Raw genomic sequence first — 14151 nt, forward strand, 5'->3', positions numbered from 1 at the left:
CCTGGGGTTTATCAGGATCCCCATTAACTATAGCAGCAGCTACTCATCCTGGGGTTTATCAGGATCCCCATTAACTATAGCAGCAGCTACTCATCCTGGGGTTTATCAGGATCCCCATTAACTATAGCAGCAGCTACTCATCCTGGGGTTTATCAGGATCCCCATTAACTATAGCAGCAGCTTCTCATCCTGGGTTTATCAGGATCCCCATTAACTATAGCAGCAGCTACTCATCCAGGGGTTTATCAGGATCCCCATTAACTATAGCAGCAGCTTCTCATCCTGGGGTTTATCAGGATCCCCATTAACTATAGCAGCAGCTACTCATCCTGGGGTTTATCAGGGTCCCCATTAGCTATAGCAGCAGCTACTCATCCTGGGGTTTATCAGGATCCCCATTAACTATGGCAGAAGCTACTCATCCTGGGGTTTATCAGGATCCCCATTAACTATAGCAGCAGCTACTCATCCTGGGGATTATCAGGATCCCCATTAACTATAGCAGCAGCTACTCATCCTGGGGTTTATCAGAATCCCCATTAACTATAGCAGCAGCTTCTCATCCTGGGGTTTATCAGGATCCCCATTAACTATAGCAGCAGCTACTCATCCTGGGGTTTATCAGGATCCCCATTAACTATAGCAGCAGCTTCTCATCCTGGGGTTAATCAGGATCCCCATTAACTATAGCAGCAGCTACTCATCCTGGGGTTTATCAGGATCCCCATTAACTATAGCAGCAGCTACTCATCCTGGGGTTTATCAGGATCCCCATTAACTATAGCAGCAGCTTCTCATCCTGGGGTTTATCAGGATCCCCATTAACTATAGCAGCAGCTACTCATCCTGGGGTTTATCAGGATCCCCATTAACTATAGCAGCAGCTTCTCATCCTGGGGTTTATCAGGATCCCCATTAACTATAGCAGCAGCTACTCATCCTGGAGTTTATCAGGATCCCCATTAACTATAGCAGCAGCTACTCATCATGGGGTTTATCAGGATCCCCATTAACTATAGCAGCAGCTACTAATCCTGGGGTTTAACAGGATCCCCATTAACTATAGCAGCAGCTACTCATCCTGGGGTTTATCAGGATCCCCATTAGCTATAGCAGCAGCTTCTCATCCTGGGGTTTATCAGGATCCCTATTAACTATAGCAGCAGCTACTCATCCTGGGGTTTATCAGGATCCCCATTAACTATAGCAGCAGCTACTCATCCTGGGGTTTATCAGGATCCCCATTAACTATAGCAGCAGCTACTCATCCTGGGGTTTATCAGGATCCCCATTAACTATAGCAGCAGCTACTCATCCTGGGGTTTATCAGGATCCCCATTAGCTATAGCAGCAGCTACTCATCCTGGGGTTTATCAGGATCCCTATTAACTATAGCAGCAGCTACTCATCCTGGGGTTTATCAGGATCCCCATTAACTATAGCAGCAGCTACTCATCCTGGGGTTTATCAGGATCCCCATTAGCTATAGCAGCAGCTACTCATCCTGGGGTTTATCAGGATCCCCATTAGCTATAGCAGCAGCTACTCATCCTGGGGTTTATCAGGATCCCCATTAACTATGGCAGAAGCTACTCATCCTGGGGTTTATCAGGATCCCCATTAACTATAGCAGCAGCTACTCATCCTGGGGTTTATCAGGATCCCCATTAACTATAGCAGCAGCTACTCATCCTGGGGTTTATCAGGATCCCCATTAACTATAGCAGCAGCTACTCATCCTGGGGTTTATCAGGATACCCATTAACTATAGCAGCAGCTACTCATCCTGGGTTTATCAGGATCCCCATTAACTATAGCAGCAGCTACTCATCCTGGGGTTTATCAGGATCCCCATTAACTATAGCAGCAGCTACTCATCCTGGGGTTTATCAGGATCCCCATTAACTATAGCAGCAGCTTCTCATCCTGGGGTTTATCAGGATCCCCGTTAACTATAGCAGCAGCTACTCATCCAGGGGTTTATCAGGATCCCCGTTAACTATAGCAGCAGCTTCTCATCCTGGGGTTTATCAGGATCCCCATTAACTATAGCAGCAGCTACTCATCCTGGGGTTTATCAGGATCCCCATTAGCTATAGCAGCAGCTACTCATCCTGGGGTTTATCAGGATCCCCATTAACTATGGCAGAAGCTACTCATCCTGGGGTTTATCAGGATCCCCATTAACTATAGCAGCAGCTACTCATCCTGGGGATTATCAGGATCCCCATTAACTATAGCAGCAGCTACTCATCCTGGGGTTTATCAGGATCCCCATTAACTATAGCAGCAGCTACTCATCCTGGGGTTTATCAGGATCCCCAATAACTATAGCAGCAGCTACTCATCCTGGGGTTTATCAGGATCCCCATTAACTATAGCAGCAGCTTCTCATCCTGGGGTTTATCAGGATCCCCATTAACTATAGCAGCAGCTACTCATCCTGGGGTTTATCAGGATCCCCATTAACTATAGCAGCAGCTTCTCATCCTGGGGTTTATCAGGATCCCCATTAACTATAGCAGCAGCTACTCATCCTGGAGTTTATCAGGATCCCCATTAACTATAGCAGCAGCTACTCATCCTGGGGTTTATCAGGATCCCCATTAACTATAGCAGCAGCTACTAATCCTGGGGTTTATCAGGATCCCCATTAACTATAGCAGCAGCTACTCATCCTGGGGTTTATCAGGATCCCCATTAGCTATAGCAGCAGCTACTCATGCTGGGGTTTATCAGGATCCCTATTAACTATAGCAGCAGCTACTCATCCTGGGGTTTATCAGGATCCCCATTAACTATAGCAGCAGCTACTCATCCTGGGGTTTATCAGGATCCCCATTAACTATAGCAGCAGCTACTCATCCTGGGGTTTATCAGGATCCCCATTAACTATAGCAGCAGCTACTCATCCTGGGGTTTATCAGGATCCCCATTAACTATAGCAGCAGCTACTCATCCTGGGGTTTATCAGGATCCCCATTAACTATAGCAGCAGCTACTCATCCTGGGGTTTATCAGGATCCCCATTAACTATAGCAGCAGCTACTCATCCTGGGGTTTATCAGGATCCCCATTAACTATAGCAGCAGCTACTCATTCTGGGGTTTATCAGGATCCCCATTAACTATAGCAGCAGCTTCTCATCCTGGGGTTTATCAGGATCCCCATTAACTATAGCAGCAGCTACTCATCCAGGGGTTTATCAGGATCCCCATTAACTATAGCAGCAGCTTCTCATCCTGGGGTTTATCAGGATCCCCATTAACTATAGCAGCAGCTACTCATCCTGGGGTTTATCAGGATCCCAATTAGCTATAGCAGCAGCTACTCATCCTGGGGTTTATCAGGATCCCCATTAACTATAGCAGCAGCTACTCATCCTGGGGTTTATCAGGATCCCCATTAACTATAGCAGCAGCTACTCATCCTGGGGTTTATCAGGATCCCCATTAACTATAGCAGCAGCTTCTCATCCTGGGGTTTATCAGGATCCCCATTAACTATAGCAGCAGCTACTCATCCAGGGGTTTATCAGGATCCCCATTAACTATAGCAGCAGCTTCTCATCCTGGGGTTTATCAGGATCCCCATTAACTATAGCAGCAGCTACTCATCCTGGGGTTTATCAGGATCCCCATTAGCTATAGCAGCAGCTACTCATCCTGGGGTTTATCAGGATCACCATTAACTATAGCAGAAGCTACTCATCCTGGGGTTTATCAGGATCCCCGTTAACTATAGCAGCAGCTACTCATCCTGGGGATTATCAGGATCCCCATTAACTATAGCAGCAGCTACTCATCCTGGGGTTTATCAGGATCCCCATTAACTATAGCAGCAGCTACTCATCCTGGGGTTTATCAGGATCCCCATTAACTATAGCAGCAGCTACTCATCCTGGGGTTAATCAGGATCCCCATTAACTATAGCAGCAGCTTCTCATCCTGGGGTTTATCAGGATCCCCATTAACTATAGCAGCAGCTACTCATCCTGGGGTTTATCAGGATCCCCATTAACTATAGCAGCAGCTTCTCATCCTGGGGTTTATCAGGATCCCCATTAACTATAGCAGCAGCTACTCATCCTGGAGTTTATCAGGATCCCCATTAACTATAGCAGCAGCTACTCATCGTGGGGTTTATCAGGATCCCCATTAGCTATAGCAGCAGCTACTCATCCTGGGGTTTATCAGGATCCCCATTAACTATAGCAGCAGCTTCTCGTCCTGGGGTTTTAGGTTGATCAGGATCCCCATTAGCTATAGCAGCAGCTACTCATCCTGGGGTTTATCAGGATCCCCATTAACTTTAGCAGCAGCTACTCATCCTGGCATTTATCAGGATCCCCATTAACTGTAGCAGCAGCTTCTCATCCTGGGGTTTATCAGGGTCCCCATTAACTGTAGCAGCAGCTACTCATCCTGGGGTTTATCAGGATCCCCATTAACTATAGCAGCAGTTTCTCATCCTGGGGTTTATCAGGATCCCCATTAACTATAGCAGCAGCTACTCATCCTGGGGTTTATCAGGATCCCCATTAACTGTAGCAGCAGCTACTCATCCTGGGGTTTATCAGGATCCCCATTAACTATAGCAGCAGTTTCTCATCCTGGGGTTTATCAGGATCCCCGTTAACTATAGCAGCAGCTACTCATCCTGGGGTTTATCAGGATCCCCATTAACTTTAGCAGCAGCTACTCATCCTGGGGTTTATCAGGATCCCCATTAACTATAGCAGCAGCTACTCATCCTGGGGTTTATCAGGATCCCCATTAGCTATAGCAGCAGCTACTCATCCTTGGGTTTATCAGGATCCCCATTAACTATAGCAGAAGCTACTCATCCTGGGGTTTATCAGGATCCCCATTAACTATAGCAGCAGCTACTTATCCTGGGGTTTATCAGGATCCCCATTAGCTATAGCAGCAGCTACTCATCCTGGGGTTTATCAGGATTCCCATTAACTATAGCAGCAGCTACTCATCCTGGGGTTTATCAGGATCCCCATTAACTATAGCAGGAGCTTCTCATCCTGGGGTTTATCAGGATCCCCATTAACTATAGCAGCAGCTACTCATCCTGGGGTTTATCAGGATCCCCATTAACTATAGCAGCAGCTACTCATCCTGGGATTATCCGGATCCCATTAACTATAGCAGCAGCTTCTCATCCTGGGGTTTATCAGGATCCCCATAAACTACAGCAGCAGCTACTCATCCTGGGGTTTATCAGGATCCCCATTAACTATAGCAGCAGCTACTCATCCTGGGATTATCCGGATCCCCATTAACTATAGCAGCAGCTTCTCATCCTGGGGTTTATCAGGATCCCCATTAACTACAGCAGCAGCTACTCATCCTGGGGTTTATCAGGATCCCCATTAACTGTAGCAGCAGCTACTCATCCTGGGGTTTATCCGGATCCCCATTAACTGTAGCAGCAGCTTCTCATCCTGGGGTTTATCTGGGTCCCCATTAACTGTAGCAGCAGCTACTCATCCTGGTGTTTATCAGGATGCCCATTAACTATAGCAGCAGTTTCTCATCCTGGGGTTTATCAGGATCCCCATTAACTATAGCAGCAGCTACTCATCCTGGGGTTTATCAGGATCCCCATTAACTATAGCAGCAGCTACTCATCCTGGGGTTATCAGGATCCCCATTAACTATAGCAGCAGCTTCTCATCCTGGGGTTTATCAGGATCCCCATTAACTATAGCAGCAGCTACTCATCCTGGGGTTTATCAGGATCCCCATTAACTATAGCAGCAGCTACTCATCCTGGGGTTTATCAGGATCCCCATTAGCTATAGCAGCAGCTACTCATCCTGGGGTTTATCAGGATCCCCATTAACTATAGCAGCAGCTACTCATCCTGGGGTTTATCAGGATCCCCATTAACTATAGCAGCGGCTACTCTTCCTGGGTTTTATCAGGATCCCCATTAACTATAGCAGTGGCTACTCTTCCTGGGTTTTATCAGGATCCCCATTAACTATAGCAGCGGCTACTCATCCTGGGGTTTATCAGGATCCCCATTAACTATAGCAGCAGCTACTCATCCTGGGGTTTATCAGGATCCCCATTAACTATAGCAGCAGCTACTCATCCTGGGGTTTATCAGGATCCCCATTAACTATAGCAGCAGCTTCTCATCCTGGGGTTTATCAGGATCCCCATAAACTACAGCAGCAGCTACTCATCCTGGGGTTTATCAGGATCCCCATTAACTATAGCAGCAGCTACTCATCCTGGGGTTTATCAGGATCCCCATTAACTATAGCAGCAGCTACTCATCCTGGGGTTTATCAGGATCCCCATTAACTATAGCAGCAGCTACTCATTCTGGGGTTTATCAGGATCCCCATTAACTATAGCAGCAGCTTCTCATCCTGGGGTTTATCAGGATCCCCATTAACTATAGCAGCATCTACTCATCCAGGGGTTTATCAGGATCCCCATTAACTATAGCAGCAGCTTCTCATCCTGGGGTTTATCAGGATCCCCATTAACTATAGCAGCAGCTACTCATCCTGGGGTTTATCAGGATCCCCATTAGCTATAGCAGCAGCTACTCATCCTGGGGTTTATCAGGATCCCCATTAACTATAGCAGCAGCTACTCATCCTGGGGTTTATCAGGATCCCCATTAACTATAGCAGCAGCTTCTCATCCTGGGGTTTATCAGGATCCCCATTAACTATAGCAGCAGCTACTCATCCAGGGGTTTATCAGGATCCCCATTAACTATAGCAGCAGCTTCTCATCCTGGGGTTTATCAGGATCCCCATTAACTATAGCAGCAGCTACTCATCCTGGGGTTTATCAGGATCCCCATTAGCTATAGCAGCAGCTACTCATCCTGGGGTTTATCAGGATCCCCATTAACTATAGCAGAAGCTACTCATCCTGGGGTTTATCAGGATCCCCGTTAACTATAGCAGCAGCTACTCATCCTGGGGATTATCAGGATCCCCATTAACTATAGCAGCAGCTACTCATCCTGGGGTTTATCAGGATCCCCATTAACTATAGCAGCAGCTACTCATCCTGGGGTTTATCAGGATCCCCATTAACTATAGCAGCAGCTACTCATCCTGGGGTTAATCAGGATCCCCATTAACTATAGCAGCAGCTTCTCATCCTGGGGTTTATCAGGATCCCCATTAACTATAGCAGCAGCTACTCATCCTGGGGTTTATCAGGATCCCCATTAACTATAGCAGCAGCTTCTCATCCTGGGGTTTATCAGGATCCCCATTAACTATAGCAGCAGCTACTCATCCTGGAGTTTATCAGGATCCCCATTAACTATAGCAGCAGCTACTCATCGTGGGGTTTATCAGGATCCCCATTAGCTATAGCAGCAGCTACTCATCCTGGGGTTTATCAGGATCCCCATTAACTATAGCAGCAGCTTCTCGTCCTGGGGTTTTAGGTTGATCAGGATCCCCATTAGCTATAGCAGCAGCTACTCATCCTGGGGTTTATCAGGATCCCCATTAACTTTAGCAGCAGCTACTCATCCTGGCATTTTTCAGGATCCCCATTAACTGTAGCAGCAGCTTCTCATCCTGGGGTTTCTCAGGGTCCCCATTAACTGTAGCAGCAGCTACTCATCCTGGGGTTTATCAGGATCCCCATTAACTATAGCAGCAGTTTCTCATCCTGGGGTTTATCAGGATCCCCATTAACTATAGCAGCAGCTACTCATCCTGGGGTTTATCAGGATCCCCATTAACTGTAGCAGCAGCTACTCATCCTGGGGTTTATCAGGATCCCCATTAACTATAGCAGCAGTTTCTCATCCTGGGGTTTATCAGGATCCCCGTTAACTATAGCAGCAGCTACTCATCCTGGGGTTTATCAGGATCCCCATTAACTTTAGCAGCAGCTACTCATCCTGGGGTTTATCAGGATCCCCATTAACTATAGCAGCAGCTACTCATCCTGGGGTTTATCAGGATCCCCATTAGCTATAGCAGCAGCTACTCATCCTTGGGTTTATCAGGATCCCCATTAACTATAGCAGAAGCTACTCATCCTGGGGTTTATCAGGATCCCCATTAACTATAGCAGCAGCTACTTATCCTGGGGTTTATCAGGATCCCCATTAGCTATAGCAGCAGCTACTCATCCTGGGGTTTATCAGGATTCCCATTAACTATAGCAGCAGCTACTCATCCTGGGGTTATCAGGATCCCCATTAACTATAGCAGGAGCTTCTCATCCTGGGGTTTATCAGGATCCCCATTAACTATAGCAGCAGCTACTCATCCTGGGGTTTATCAGGATCCCCATTAACTATAGCAGCAGCTACTCATCCTGGGATTATCCGGATCCCATTAACTATAGCAGCAGCTTCTCATCCTGGGGTTTATCAGGATCCCCATAAACTACAGCAGCAGCTACTCATCCTGGGGTTTATCAGGATCCCCATTAACTATAGCAGCAGCTACTCATCCTGGGGTTTATCAGGATCCCCATTAACTATAGCAGCAGCTACTCATCCTGGGATTATCCGGATCCCCATTAACTATAGCAGCAGCTTCTCATCCTGGGGTTTATCAGGATCCCCATTAACTACAGCAGCAGCTACTCATCCTGGGGTTTATCAGGATCCCCATTAACTGTAGCAGCAGCTACTCATCCTGGGGTTTATCCGGAACCCCATTAACTGTAGCAGCAGCTTCTCATCCTGGGGTTTATCTGGGTCCCCATTAACTGTAGCAGCAGCTACTCATCCTGGTGTTTATCAGGATGCCCATTAACTATAGCAGCAGTTTCTCATCCTGGGGTTTATCAGGATCCCCATTAACTATAGCAGCAGCTACTCATCCTGGGGTTTATCAGGATCCCCATTAACTACAGCAGCAGCTACTCATGCTGGGGTTTATCAGGATCCCCATTAACTATAGCAGCAGCTTCTCATCCTGGGGTTTATCAGGATCCCCATTAACTATAGCAGCAGCTACTCATCCTGGGGTTTATCAGGATCCCCATTAACTATAGCAGCAGCTACTCATCCTGGGGTTTATCAGGATCCCCATTAGCTATAGCAGCAGCTACTCATCCTGGGGTTTATCAGGATCCCCATTAACTATAGCAGCAGCTACTCATCCTGGGGTTTATCAGGATCCCCATTAACTATAGCAGCGGCTACTCTTCCTGGGTTTTATCAGGATCCCCATTAACTATAGCAGTGGCTACTCTTCCTGGGTTTTATCAGGATCCCCATTAACTATAGCAGCGGCTACTCATCCTGGGGTTTATCAGGATCCCCATTAACTATAGCAGCAGCTACTCATCCTGGGGTTTATCAGGATCCCCATTAACTATAGCAGCAGCTACTCATCCTGGGGTTTATCAGGATCCCCATTAACTATAGCAGCAGCTTCTCATCCTGGGGTTTATCAGGATCCCCATAAACTACAGCAGCAGCTACTCATCCTGGGGTTTATCAGGATCCCCATTAACTATAGCAGCAGCTACTCATCCTGGGATTATCCGGATCCCCATTAACTATAGCAGCAGCTTCTCATCCTGGGGTTTATCAGGATCCCCATTAACTACAGCAGCAGCTACTCATCCTGGGGTTTATCAGGATCCCCATTAACTGTAGCAGCAGCTACTCATCCTGGGGTTTATCCGGATCCCCATTAACTGTAGCAGCAGCTTCTCATCCTGGGGTTTATCTGGGTCCCCATTAACTGTAGCAGCAGCTACTCATCCTGGTGTTTATCAGGATGCCCATTAACTATAGCAGCAGTTTCTCATCCTGGGGTTTATCAGGATCCCCATTAACTATAGCAGCAGCTACTCATCCTGGGGTTTATCAGGATCCCCATTAACTACAGCAGCAGCTACTCATCCTGGGGTTTATCAGGATCCCCATTAACTATAGCAGCAGCTTCTCATCCTGGGGTTTATCAGGATCCCCATTAACTATAGCAGCAGCTACTCATCCTGGGGTTTATCAGGATCCCCATTAACTATAGCAGCAGCTACTCATCCTGGGTTTATCAGGATCCCCATTAGCTATAGCAGCAGCTACTCATCCTGGGGTTTATCAGGATCCCCATTAACTATAGCAGCAGCTACTCATCCTGGGGTTTATCAGGATCCCCATTAACTATAGCAGCGGCTACTCTTCCTGGGTTTTATCAGGATCCCCATTAACTATAGCAGTGGCTACTCTTCCTGGGTTTTATCAGGATCCCCATTAACTATAGCAGCGGCTACTCATCCTGGGGTTTATCAGGATCCCCATTAACTATAGCAGCAGCTACTCATCCTGGGGTTTATCAGGATCCCAATTAACTATAGCAGCAGCTACTCATCCTGGGGTTTATCAGGATCCCCATTAACTATAGCAGCAGCTACTCATCCTGGGGTTTATCAGGATCCCCATTAACTATAGCAGCAGCTACTCATCCTGGGGTTTATCCGGATCCCCATTAACTGTAGCAGCAGCTTCTCATCCTGGGGTTTATCAGGATCCCCATTAACTATAGCAGCAGCTACTCATCCTTTGGTTTATCAGGATCTCCATTAACTATAGCATCAGCTACTCATCCTGGGGTTTATTTGGATCCCCATTTACTATAGCAGCAGCTACTCATCCTGGGGTTTATCAGGATCCCCATTAACTATAGCAGCGGCTACTCATCCTGGGGTTTATCAGGATCCCCATTAGCTATAGCAGCGGCTACTCATCCTGGGGTTTATCAGGATCCCCATTAGCTATAGCAGCAGCTACTCATCCTGGGGTTTATCCGGATCCCCATTAACTTTAGCAGCAGCTTCTCATCCTGGGGTTTATCAGGATCCCCATTAACTGTAGCAGCAGCTACTCATCCTGGGGTTTATCAGGATCCCCATTAACTATAGCAGCAGCTTCTCGTCCTGGGGTTTATCAGGATCCCCATTAACTATAGCAGCAGCTACTCATCCTGGGGTTTATCAGGATCCCCATTAACTATAGCAGCAGCTACTCATCCTGGGGTTTATCAGGATCCCCACTAACTATAGCAGCAGCTACTCATCCTGGGGTTTATCAGGATCCCCACTAACTATAGCAGCAATTACTCATCCTGGGGTTTATCAGGATCCCCATTAACTATAGCAGCAGCTACTCATCCTGGGGTTTATCAGGATCCCCATTAACTATAGCAGCAGCTACTCATCCTGGGATTTATCAGGATCCCCATTAGCTATAGCAGCAGCTACTCATCCTGGGGTTTATCCGGATCCCCATTAACTGTAGCAGCAGCTACTCATCCTGGGGTTTATATGGATCCCCATTAGCTATAGCAGCAGATACTCATCCTGGGGTTTATCAGGATCCCCATTAGCTATAGCAGCAGCTACTCATCCTGGGGTTTATCAGGATCCCCATTAACTATAGCAGCAGCTACTCATCCTGGGGTTTATCAGGATCTCCATTAACTATAGCAGCAGCTACTCTTCCTGGGGTTTATCAGGATCCCCATTAACTATAGCAGCGGCTACTCATCCTGGGGTTTATCAGGATCCCCATTAACTATAGCAGCAGCTACTCATCCTGGGGTTTATCAGGATACCCATTAACTATAGCAGCAGCTACTCATCCTGGGGTTTACCAGGATCCCCATTAACTATAGCAGCAGCTACTCATCCTGGGGTTTATCAGGATCCCCACTAACTATAGCAGCAGCTACTCATCCTGGGGTTTATCAGGATCCCCACTAACTATAGCAGCAATTACTCATCCTGGGGTTTATCAGGATCCCCATTAACTATAGCAGCAGCTACTCATCCTGGGGTTTATCAGGATCCCCATTAACTATAGCAGCAGCTACTCATCCTGGGATTTATCAGGATCCCCATTAGCTATAGCAGCAGCTACTCATCCTGGGGTTTATCCGGATCCCCATTAACTGTAGCAGCAGCTACTCATCCTGGGGTTTATATGGATCCCCATTAGCTATAGCAGCAGATACTCATCCTGGGGTTTATCAGGATCCCCATTAGCTATAGCAGCAGCTACTCATCCTGGGGTTTATCAGGATCCCCATTAACTATAGCAGCAGCTACTCATCCTGGGGTTTATCAGGATCTCCATTAACTATAGCAGCAGCTACTCTTCCTGGGGTTTATCAGGATCCCCATTAACTATAGCAGCGGCTACTCATCCTGGGGTTTATCAGGATCCCCATTAACTATAGCAGCAGCTACTCATCCTGGGGTTTATCAGGATACCCATTAACTATAGCAGCAGCTACTCATCCTGGGGTTTACCAGGATCCCCATTAACTATAGCAGCAGCTACTCATCCTGGGTTTTATCAGGATCCCCATTAACTATAGCAGCAGCTACTCTTCCTGGGGTTTATCAGGATCCCCATTAACTATAGCAGCGGCTACTCATCCTGGGGTTTATCAGGATCCCCATTAACTATAGCAGCAGCTACTCATCCTGGGGTTTATCAGGATCCCCATTAACTATAGCAGCAGCTACTCATCCTGGGCTCCACACACAACATGAGACATGACATAATACAGAACATTAATAGACAAGAACAGCTCAAGGACAGAGCTACATAAACTGTCCCTTTTATGTAGGACATGCACCTACCCCAATGCCTTGTTGCGGATGACTGGGATGAATGCAGGAGAAAAGACAAGACGCCATCTTTTTGATTGATGACTGATATACAGTGAGGGCATGTGCTTGATAGGTCTAAATGATTATCATTGTCATAATGCTTCTGAACAGTGTCATAAAGTGCATTTTCTTAGTCCAAAGGATGGTCATAATGCTTCATGACAGTGTCATAAAGTTTGTTTTCTACAAGTTATTTAAAATATGATAGTGGGGGAAAAAAATATGACCGTAAAGAATTCATTACAACAACAACAAAGGATTTAAGAAACAAAACTTTCAAATCAAAAAATAAACTTCTTGGCAGGGTAAAAAAAAAACGAATTTAAATAAATGTGGGTTTTGATACTCTTATGGAGGCGTCATAACCAGCCATAAAATAACGCAATATATTTCACAACAGGTGTAATTATATGGATCATGACAGCGTTATGATCGTATTACGACAGGTTATGACAAGTTATGTCAGCTGTTCTAACATATTACGACATGGTTATGACACGTGTCATGAAGTGTTACGACGCCCAGGGTGTCAAGTAAACGGTAATAATATTTGTAGCGAGTTAGTTCAAATCTCTAAAACAATAACTGTGAAATGTGATTTATATTTTTTTACAGTATTTATTATCAGTTCACTACTTCTTCAAAACGCAGCCTTTACGCAGGATGAAGACTTCTTGGCTTGGAGTAAAAGGACCTTCGGTGAGTGTATGTCCAGCCAACTCTGTTCTGGACACTTTTTATTACTACATTCCAAGTGGTATCGTGCCATAATACAAATGGTATACATCAAAATGTAGTATTGAGACTACGTCAAACGCAGACCAACGGAATAGGTAGAATGGTTTTAATGCCAAGAATCTATCCTATGTGTCTCGTATGCACACATCCCTGCTGCTGTTAGTCTGTATCCCTGCTGCTGTTAGTCTGTATCCCTGCTGCTGTTAGTCTGTATCCCTGCTGCTGTTAGTCTGTATCCCTGCTGTTAGTCTGTATCCCTGCTGTTAGTCTGTATCCCTGCTGCTTAGTATCCCTGCTGTTAGTCTGTATCCCTGCTGTTAGTCTGTATCCCTGCTGTTAGTCTGTATCCCTGCTGCTGTTAGTCTGTATCCCTGCTGCTGTTAGTCTGATCACTGCTGCTGTTAGTCTGTATCCCTGCTGTTAGTCTGTATCCCTGCTGTTAGTCTGTATCCCTGCTGTTAGTCTGTATCCCTGCTGTTAGTCTGTATCCCTGCTGCTGTTAGTCTGTATCCCTGCTGCTGTTAGTCTGTATCCCTGCTGCTGTTAGTCTGATCACTGCTGCTGTTAGTCTGTATCCCTGCTGCTGTTAGTCTGATCCCTGCTGCTGTTAGTCTGTATCCCTGCTGCTGTTAGTCTGTATCCCTGCTGCTGTTAGTCTGATCCCTGCTGCTGTTAGTCTGTATCCCTGCTGCTGTTAGTCTGATCCCTGCTGCTGTTAGTCTGTATCCCTGCTGCTGTTAGTCTGTATCCCTGCTGATGTTAGTCT

Source organism: Salmo trutta, chromosome 35 (assembly GCF_901001165.1).
Source record: "Salmo trutta chromosome 35, fSalTru1.1, whole genome shotgun sequence".
Classification (NCBI taxonomy): domain Eukaryota; kingdom Metazoa; phylum Chordata; class Actinopteri; order Salmoniformes; family Salmonidae; genus Salmo; species Salmo trutta.